Raw genomic sequence first — 11,554 nt, forward strand, 5'->3', positions numbered from 1 at the left:
TTACAATACATTCTTTCAGGTCTGAAATCTACTCTTCTGAAGTGCCTGAAGAGTGACTCACAAATGGATCCTTAATCCACAGCAAGGAAATCACCTCCTAAAACCAGACCGTCTGTCTTAAAGTTTACATAGATGGTTGGAAAGAAAAGAGAAAAGAATCCATATGAAATATTAACCAGCTGAGTGCTCTCCCAGTGTACTGAGTCTATGGGATAAAACATACCACCAGCGATATTCTATCCACCTAATACAGAACATGCCATCTGAAATACCACTGCATGTGAGATCCACATGTGAGGGCATGCACTCAGATGCAGCAGAAGAAGCGTTAGAGGAATGCTGTCTTTCACTGGGAAGTAAAATAAATGAAATGAAAAGGAATGTTTCAGGAAAGATCTATTTTGTACTGCATAGTATGTGAATTGATGCAATAAATGACAACAGTAATTCCTTTTTAGGGATTCATCCAAGCTAAGACCACAGATCTAAATACTCAGACTTTCAAAAAGTTTGGGTTTAGGTCTGAATTTTTCAGTTTAAGTCAGTGTAAACGTGCTACTTGTCTCATACATAAATGACTGCTTACCTGTGCTGAGTTCTCCATGAACCTCCCAACTTCCTTTTGATGAGATGAGACACAAATACCCTTTCTTCTCACGGTGTGCATTTTGCAAAAGGAATTCTCTTTTCATGACAAGTGTGCACATCACTACATAAGTACAACTTGACCAAATCCCCAGCTGTGCCTAATGATTTAAATATCAAACAAAAATAAGGATAATCCACATGCATTTCCTGGAAAGGTTATAGACTTCCTTCCACTGACGGCAGCACACATGGCAGTAGGTTAAATACTGAAGAACGAGTAACTAATCAATCTGTATTACGACAGAGGGAAGAGATATTTGGTTTTGAAAGTCATGGTGCAGGCTAAAAGATACAATTTTAACCTTCTGATCTGTCTGAACACAAGTTTGGGAGCCAGGCAGTGCTGCACTCCAAATCCAGTTATCCAGAAATATTGACCTGTCCTCTTACACAGATGACTAGTTATTTATCCTAAAACTCATCACGGTGATATCTGATATACAGAAGTACTATTTGTTCTATTCTGCAGCTGGGAAACTGAAATAGAAAGAGATAACTTGCATCAAGTCACATAGGAAGTTGTTAGAGGATCTGGGGACCAGATTACCTCCATTTTGCCTCAATACTTTGATTACAGGGCATTCTTCAGAAAGGGTATGCTGGTAACAAAACAGTGTATTAAACCAGATGTGATTAAACTGAACATAAATGGCACTTACTAATAAAATAGATTTCTTTGTCTGAAAAACAGGAGAAATTTAAGACAAGGAATGGGGTGGGAGACCTAGATTGAAAGAATAATACTCAATGTTAAGAAAATGAAGTCGTAAAATCTTTGTCAAGCATTGCTCAACTCTTCAAACCATATGGAGCATGACTGCTGGGCTTCATATAGTGCCCCAAATGTTTTTCATTTTCTATTCCACTGTTCACAGCAAAGGCACAGTGCTGTAATCCTGTCCTTCCGTTAACTACCAATTGTTTCTTTTGCCAACCTTTTTGCTTTAAAATATCATTTTTTTATGAAGGATAATGTTATATAGTGGAAAACTGTAAAAATTTTATGGATAGCCTTGGTGCTGAGAAAATGCATTCTTTCAACAGTTTTATTATATATATATTTTTTTGTCCATTACACATTTAGAGGGTTTTCTCTGTTGTATATATGTGTGGTTTATAGTTCATTCTAGACAAAAGGCATTATGTTAACAGTCCTATCATTTAGAACTTTAATTCACTATTATGTTTTTACCTTTTTGTGGAAAGAATGGTATTATTTTTTTTCCTTCTTGGTAGTGCTTACAGTTGTTAATAAGAATAATAGGTGATCCTAAAAAGGGTTAGGTGTGAATAACCACTCAATGGTTCAAATGTGTCTCTGAGCCACAAGAACAAATGCGGAGATCCAGCTCCTAACACATCAGATGGGATGATTTAACTTCAATATAAGGCAGACTTACATGTTATTGCCCTCAGTCAAACGTTAACAGGTCTTCCAGTCTCTGTGTTTCCCCCAAGTCATTTCAAACATCTGTTAACCAACTCTAGCTCTTGTGATGCTCATTCACAGGTAAATCAAGAAGAAACCTAATCATATCAGAGCAATTAAATACATTTACTCCAACTCTAAGAGGTGACTGTATGCTCTCCTTTGACATTCCTTCCTACAAACCAGCCCAGTTGACTCGTTCAAAGATTGACATTTCTTTGCTCTACATCAGGCCTCAAGCCTTTAAATGTCAGTTTGGACTCCAAAGGTCTACTTATAATCTCTGCTGGTTCACAAGCACCTTACCTTTCTTTGAAGCTGAACTCTAAGGCATGGCTGAGCTGCTGGTGCCACTTCTCCTTCCTGTGTGCTCTGTTGAACAGTCCAGTCCAATGCAACATGGAGGATTTCATAGCGGTAACAGAGCGATCTAGCCCAGAGACAGCCAGGTTACTACAGCTAGATTGAAGCCAGAATATGAGAAACTGAGACAACAGAGGGTCAAGAATGCCAGTCACGGAGTGTGACCTCCTGAAAGCCTCCTGTTATCCGAGTTCTTCAGCCAAATGGTTTTGAAACATTTACTGTGATTAATGGGATCCAATTTGACAAGAAAATTAAGAACAAGTTTCTTTTTATGGTATGGGATTTTGATGTGATATGGTCCTTAAGGTTTCAAGCAGCTAATCACACTCACAAGTAATTAAATACTGCAACTTGTCTTCTTTCTTCTCACCATAAGTTGATATTTGCAGCAACACAGAACAATTGCTATACTTACATGGTTGTGAGTTATTTCTAGCTCCATTGTTCATTGTCTTTTGTACATGCTACTTAATGGGCAGTCCCTGAGCACCTTCTTTCCCCCTCTGGCAGCAAAACAGTCCATGCAAAACAGTCATGGCAGATAAATCCTTTTTTTTCCTTTTTTTTTTTTCATTAACACCTGAGGGAAGCAAAGGACTTTTTGATCATAAAACCCAAAGAACCTTGGAATCAAAATATGACAGAAGCCAAACATTATACTAGTAAACAGAAGCATACGTTGATAATAACTATGATATACTTTGAGACTAGTTAGCTTGAATTATTTACACAATGGTCTGAAGAAAAAATTCTTCATCAGCCCAGAATATGAATTTGTGCACATAACCTTAAAAATGACTCACAGAAATCTGTGAAAACAGTTTTTACTGTCTAACAGCTCAAATCATTGCAGTATTTACCACCAGCAACTCTGCTGCTACCAGACATTGAGGCAGGGAGAAGAGGCTTGTCCAGACTCATAGGCAATCCTAGTAGCTAGTAGCTATACTTTCCCTACTAGCCAAAATTACCTTTAACCTCTTCAGTTATCTATGTCCTCTAGTAGTTATTCCCGCTAGCTGCCTCTGCAGCTCTATTTTATACATTGAGTCACTCCAGCTTTCTGGAGTGTTTCTGTTATTTCAGAAAGGATGAAGTATGTCTTGAATCCATACAGGGTCTTTATCACTAAGGAATTCTCTTCCATCTTCCTCTTTCACCTTAGTGCTGAAGGCTTTATTAGGATGAGTGCCTCCATAGTGACAGTCTGAGGCTTTTCACAAGAAGACAGATGTCTTATATTCCCTGCCTTTATAACAGTTTGGAACAGAAGCATGCAAAGATATTATGAAATGGATGTAAACCAAACTCAGCATGTTCAACTCAAACCCTCTGTTTTTAAAAATGAAATCAACAGTGGTTTTGCACCTGACTGATGATCTTCCACCCATTGCAGGAGGGAATCAGGCCTCTGCTTACCTGAGCACACAATACACAATGTCAAGCTCCACCAAAACAAACACTGGGCCGGGAGAAAGGTAGTGCAGCAACTCAGATCATTGTGTTGAAGTCCCTTCTCACTTAAACATGCCCTCTGTGACAACTGTTCTACTTGCTTTGTGTAGACAGGAGCTATACCTCGTGATGATACATGGGGACCATACTGTCTGATAATCAGCCTCAGAAACCTTCAACCTCTGCATAAACAAGTTGACCACACAAAACTTAAACACAGAGGTGGGGGACACCATTGGATTTCCTACCAAGAGGTAGCTAGATCATCAAGAAAAATTCACATAATAATTAAAGTAAATGGAGCAGGATATTTGCAGAGGGAAAAACCTAAATTGCCATTTGCACAAGAAAAATTTACACTATTCAAGACAGACTCTAGTTATGTGTTCACGTCATTGAAGCAGCAGGAGTTATAAATTGTGAGTACTCAGGCAAACTGTTCTCAAATAACCTATAAGCCAGACCAGAAATTATTTAACTAATAACCTGAAATGACAAAAAGAACCAAAAAAAATAAGAAACCAGCAGAGTATCTGCAGACATTCATAAACAGGGGAAAGAGATTAAATGTCAGATAAATGATTCATTATGGATTATTCATTCAGCCTATGTGTGAACATGTGATAGCAGAAAACCAGTTATATCCATTCTCTACATTTTTCTTTAAGTGAGCATGCTCAGTGCAGGCTATTGTTTAGCTGGGTTACAGAAGCACTTCATAAGAAGGGTTTCCCCATTTATCACTCCAAAAAAAATTAGTATTTAAAAAAAAAAAGTGAGGACAATGACCCTTCTGGAGTCTGAGTGCATATGTTCAAAGTAACTCTGCTGTATAAGCCAACAGAAAATTGGCCCCCAAAATGACTTATAAAGGGATTTTGTAAGACATGAACAGAACAGCATGGGCTCTGGCTAGGCAAAGAATTCAGAGTTGTAATAGAAAACATTTATTTGGCTACAGCTAAACATCCCAACACATGTTAGCATTTGCTGCCAATATGCTTCCTAATTAAGAACAACATAAAATCATAGGAAATCCTGTATGCCTGTCTTCATGCACTTTCCTTGTATCTTCGGTGTCCTGGCTCTGTTTCTCAAGTATAGCCTGCACAAGAGAAAGGTTAATTCAAAAGTAATGTTTTGCCAGCCATTAACTGTGTTGTCATTAACAAGATTAATGTACATTCCACTATGCATCACCAAGTGCATTCCCCCTCTTGCCCCCACCCACCCTTTAAACAACTGCTTCTATTAAAACCTAATGAGCACAGCACAATTTAAAGAATAGCACCATTTCTGGTGGGCAAAGTGTCATCTGTAAACCATATAAAGCTGCAGGATTATTATGGATCTAATTGAAGGGCAGCTGAAAAAAAATCTGTTCTCTCTTGGCCTACGAAGTCTTGGCCATGTTTATATATCTTATCACAATGAACAGATTTCAAGACAAAGGACAGACTAGTATCTGTTTTTCTTCCTAGACCTCTCTTTCTTCAATCTCTACTCTTTCTTCATCTGAAACCATTCAAAGACTCCTGCTACGCACAGTCCCACACCCAGGTTACCTCCAACTCATCATCCAGTGATTACTGCACAGATAAACAGTTGACTGGATCCTTCCAAACAATCATGAGATACATTTTTTTATAAGCTGCTCTTAATGGACTCTAATTCATCAGCACGGATGGAGCCTGGACTCTCTTGCCCAGCCAAACTCACTCTGGTTTTTCCAGCGGAAGCAGCAAACAAATTGCTGGGCAATTATACACAGTGCTCCTCCTTTCTTTTCCTATTGGAGTGGCCACCAGTTTGGAGATCAAGAGATGAGCCATGAGACGCTTCCAGGTCTTCATCAGGATCTTGAGAATTTTCAGATTTCTTTAGTTCCAGAAAATCCATGCTCTCTTCCTTGCTCTGTTCCTGCTCGGTCACTTTACATTTCTGTTCCCCCACAATTTCTTCTTCTTTTCTTTTTTTAATCTATTTATTGCCTGTTTTTCTTGGCTCATTCTCACTTTCCATTTTTCATTATTAGTTCTTTATGATCTTCTGTTTCCTTTTTTTTTTTCTTTGTCATGGCTGCTCTCCCAGTTGTTCTCCTCTGGGGCCCTGAGTTTCCCTTAGCTAATGAAACAAGAGCTGCCTACCTCCCTTGCTTTTGCAATCCAGCTGTTTCCTTTTTAAAATACAAACTCATCTTTATTCAGTGAAGTTCCTGTGCGGGGTCTGATCCTTTAAGAGGAGATTGCATTTTGTGACAGCGAGAAGGAGGGCAAAAAATAAACTTTGCTAGAGGAAAAGCCCTTTGGTAGAAATCCAACCAGCTTGCTCTTGAGAGTCAGAGCCTTCTCCAGTAAAACAGGATCGTCATTTTACTTAGCACCTTTCGGTACTGTGACATTGCAAAAGTCTCCTTGACAGTCTCCCCTCCCTTTTCCTCCTTCGGCTCCTAAAACCTCCCACCTTGAAAGCTTAACTTTTCCTGGCCCCTGTGAAAGTGCAGTCTAACTAACACCGCAAACCTGGATTTTATATGATTAGTTAGTGAAAACTTGCCAACTTTAGGTGCAGCCTGCCAAGTCAAGTCAATTTACTGTGATGCTTTGACTGTGCAAGTAGGCCTTAATCCCCCTTTAATCTCCAGTGTACCCTTGACATCATGGAAATTACTTACAAAGCTAATGTCATCAGATGATCCATGTTAGCTATTTCAGTGAATGTTCTTCTGCACAATAGAGCAAGTTTACCTTGTAAGACACAGGCCCCAAAATATTTTCACTTAATGAGCCCAGTAGATATCATCTTACAAATGGGGAATGAAAACTCCTTCTTCTGCGCTATAACTCCCCAGACCTCATGTGACTTGGAATTTACATGCTAGCCAAGCATCAGGTCAGTGTATTTTATTTCATGTCTGATTGATTGGATAAAGAGATTTACATAGTAGCCACAACAGCTATGAGTTATTGGCAAGGCAAGTTTCCCTTTTTCAACTCTGCAAGGCCCCTCCTGTGCTGAAAACGTTTGGTCAACAGAAAAATTTCTATGAGAATCATTTTTGATAGCATGTTCAGCCATCAAGAGCATAAAGGAAATAGAAAAATAATGCCATGCTGTGCGTGTGGCAACCAAGGTGAAAATCAGCATGTCTAACAGCAAGGAGCTAACTCTGTTATTATTTATTGATTTAATAATAAGGACTTCCATTTATATAGTACCCTTTTTCTCAAAATGACCCAAAGTGCTTCCTACAGCCCAAAAAAAATGATGTGCAACCTACATAAAAGGATTGTTTCACCCATTACAGGAGTGTTACCAGTGCTGGAAGAGGGACAGGACATACAGCAATCTTCTGGGCAGCCTGTGCTAAGGCTAAGACCAGAGTTTAAGACAGGAAGTAAAAGGGAATACTGCATCCCCTCACATCTATAGGATGAGCTCATGATTTGGAGAGAAGCGAGGTCACTGGGGTCAACTATCTCCTGTAAAAGAAAGCCTAGAGGACTTGTTTTGAAGGGCTGCAGAGGTGAAGCTTGCTTTTGTGTCAGGAGGGTACTGCTCTGCATAGGCAGTTTGTGATTAAGTAGTGACTCATTAGTGTCTTAGAGGGAAGAGGAACACTTACGGATGTTCCTTCCTGGGTTACTTAAGAGGCTTTTAGGAGTGTCTCAACCCAGCACCATTCTACCTCTTCCTCATTTAGGTTTGACATTGCCCTTTGGAAGGAGATGTCTAACATTCATTTGCACGGGAACGGGACCAGATACTTCACTTGTGATACAAGATGAGAAAATAACGCACAGAAGAACACATATGAGCAGCCAAACCCTGAGAAAAAACATGTACGTCTATCAAAATGTAGGTGTAAAAGGCTTTATGTGCTCTGTATCTGTCTACAGTGTTGCTTCGTCACTTGTAAAGTGCAAAATTAGATGTGCAGTACCAGTATTTACATTATTATTACTATTTTATGCTTATATGCTCATTTTACAGTATATATTATTTTATGTTCTTGGTCCCTTTGCCAACTTTTCTTCAACATATGTCTCCAGTCAACTAAAACTTGGCCCAGCGAGAGAGTAAATCTCTTTTCTTCCCAGGCAAGTGGCCCCTGGGACAGAAAGTGGATGCTCTATGTCAAAGGACCTTATGACATTTGAGGAAAAAAGCAAGATACAAATCCAGACTCAAAGTTTACACTGTGAATAGGTGCCTCCATCAACAACACTAATTCACATCAGCTTGTGAGAGAAAAGGGAAGTCAAAATTAACCCAAGCAACAGAAAACTAAGAGGGAGTTTAAAGAGGAAGGTAAAATTCAGCCACCTTATTGGAGACTTAGCTAATACACTGAGCTAGCAGCCTCCCAGGCTCTCACAGCAATTTTTAACCAACAGATGCAGCCAAGCTTTCAGTTTTATATTGCCGTCATAACTCATGATACACAATCTTGGGCTGTTTTCAGGAGGTCCATAGAACGAGGCCAGCTTGCGATTTCATACCGGGGGCTGTAGCACTGCTCTGCTGCCAGCACCTGTGCCCGACATCTGATCTTAGGGCTGGAGTACATCCTCTCCCCCCTCTTCCCTCTGCAGGACCGGCTATGCCAAGCCAATGAAGAAGCATTCCAACAGATTATGAAGTACAACTATCTTGGCCCTCGCAGCTCAGAAGAAACTGGACCTTATAGGAATTTCACACGCCATTCTCATGGATCTAAAGAGAGCTATATGGGTAGGTCTGCAAGGCAGTTTCTGTCCATGTGCTCATCTGTGACCATGAAACACGCAGATCCCTAAATGCTATGATTAGGTCAAGGATAATGGCAGGGACAACTGCTGCGTTGAAACATGGGATCAATGAAATGAACACATTCTTAGAAAAGGTGGCAAAGACGTAAATGGGAGTCACTGATGGCTTGGATTACTGGATTCATGCAAGGAAGAGTGTACCAAATATAAGGGAGAGAGGCAATGTGAAAACACATCATCTCGAGTACTGCCTTAGGAATATTAAGGCCTCCTAAACAAAGGCCTTTTTCTCTGAGTCAGGCATTTGGATAGAAGGAAGTATGAGCCTAACTCTTAGCTTCCACAGCTCTAATCCTCCTGGGGCAGTGACAGGAATGAAACAGTCTGTTCAGAAATCCCTCAGCACTGTCATTCTTTTTATAGATCCCAAAGTGATGGAATGAAGAATGGAAAAGAACTTTGGTGTCACAAAGTGCACAGGAGGGGTCACAGCAGATCTGAGGACTGAAAAGCAAAATATAAATTCATCTCCTCCTGAACTGTAAAAAAAGGGGGAACAAAGGGAAGTTCACCATCCTCTCCCAAAGGGAGTGTGTGTAAACCCAAAAACATTTCCCTTTATTCAGGGCTTCTTCCCAAAAAACTTAAATATTAATTTTCCACAAAAAAAAAAAAAAAGCAGCTATTTTAAGGGGAATCCATGGGCATTTCCCACCAGTTTTGCAGGCCAGTGCTCTGACTTCTGGCTGTCAGGCAGGTGTGCTGAATGCAATTAGGGCCAGTCCCATGAAAGGTCCTCAGACACCTCGCTTCCTTTGAAGTTCCTAAATATCTTTGTGGATATGGCCTTTAATCTTTGCATGACCTTCAGTCTCAGCAGAGAAATAACAGTCCCTAGACAAGCAAGACTTCTGTCTGAGTCAGAGCAATTCCAAGGATCACCACTGAGAATACTGGGAGAGTGGCCTGTTGTGCTGTTTCCAGCCACGTTTAAATGCCCAGCTAACACCAGATGCACACTGGCCTCCAGTGCCAAGCTAAAAGATAGGAATTGCAGTGAAATCCTATTAACCAAGGGCATTACAGTCATTAAATGAACCACTGAATGCCACTTTGTGTTGAGGAGCAAGGGAAAGGAGATAAAAAAGGAAACTATATCTCATGAGGGAGGGAATTCCCTGTTCTCTCAAAGCTAAACTGGGCTTCAGTGACGTCTAGCAGAGGTTTCAGAAGCTGGAACTACAAGAAATGACACGTGGGGATTTTTAATCTCTTTTTTTTTTAGTGCAAGACTTCATGCTTGGTCTTGTTCTCAACCCTGATACTTTATGTTCCCTTGTGCCCTTTAATGCTAAGGGTACTGATAGGCTTTATTGTAATGCAAACAGAAAGCATTCCACCTGCATCTGTCAAAGCATTTAAAGATTCTATTAGTCTGATGTTTTAATTGTTTTTGAGATTAGGAAACAGCAGAGCCTTTGTTCCCAGGGCTTGGGTGCTTTCCTGGAGAAGTGGTGGAGGTTGTTTCGGTTTTGTATATTGAGGTGTTGATATGACAGGGAAAGGAGCATGACTCAGTACAGGTGATTCATAAGGGTCACTGACTAAAAGCCAATTTCCTTGAAAGCTCATGGCATTTTACAGATCAGGAATAAAAATGCTCTTCTGGGTTGTCCCTGCACAGTAGCTCTGTGGCCACAGTGCTCGTGTTCCACCCGTCTATCTGCTGTTGTTAGCCAAAAGTAGAAATTATGTTTGCTCACAGTTCAGGGCTGTTAAATTAGGAGCAAAGGACTTTCCCTCTTGGATTTTATGCCAAGTGATGTAGGACATTCAGATCGATTATGGCACTTTCCAAATGTCAAAACAGGGCTGGAGTGGGATGAAAATGAGTTTACCAGAGGGAACAAGAACAGAGAGGGATCAAAAAGAGAGAAAGAAATAATGCTGGGAGGAAAATGGAAACCCAAGTGGGAAGAGATAGGGTACCAAATGGTCTCCACTAGGCTGTTAAGGCAAGAAGGCTGGAAATTAGTGAACAAAACAGTCTAAGTGTCTGTAAAACATTTCATGAGGAGGTACCTAGCAGCAAAGCTTCGATGAACCAGCAATTGTTTGGCTTGATGTGACAGACATGGGTCCTGGGTCAGACTTCCCAGATACCACCTGGAAAGATCAAATAATACAAGACCAGATATAGCTGCTGTATGACACCACCTGACTCGTGAATCTGAGTTCCAGGATGGTCCCTCCTTTTTCCATGCTTGTCTTTTTCTATGAAATCCAAGGTGCATTATTTCACATACAGGATAGTCCAAACTAAAAACATTTTGAGTGTCACTTACCATGTATGCATGAGCACCTGCTGGGATTTGTTGCTAGAAATGTCTCTCAGCCACTATCAAGCCACAAGGAGTTTTGCAGCAGAGCAGACACTTTATGGAGTGGCATGGCTAACTCACCCTTACTAGTAGCAATAGATTTTTTCCCTTCGCTTGAGACGTCTATGAGCTTATTTACAGAGTCAGTTAACAAAAGATAACCTCCCATTGTGCAATCATCAATAAATCAATTGTGTTAATACTATCTTGGAATGTCCTCCACTATTTAGTTCAATATTGTTGACTCTCGGCACTTAAGAAAGGCAGCACCTTCAAGTTTTGCTTGATTATGAGTAAATGGATTTTGTAGTAGCCATTAATAAATATAAATTGTTTTGGAAAATATTTAAGTTTGCCGAATTTAACTGCTTGCTAAGCATTAAAAACTGCCCCTTTCTGACCACATTTGACAACTACTTCAAGAGAGGAAGTCCCTCGTTGTAAGATTATACTACTGCACCTATGTATTTTGTTGGCTTACTATCCTTACAGCTCCTTCCAGCTGTGAAGTGTGATTATTGACA

This window comes from Psittacula echo (assembly GCF_963264785.1).
Source record: "Psittacula echo genome assembly, chromosome: 10".
In the NCBI taxonomy this organism is placed as follows: domain Eukaryota; kingdom Metazoa; phylum Chordata; class Aves; order Psittaciformes; family Psittacidae; genus Psittacula; species Psittacula echo.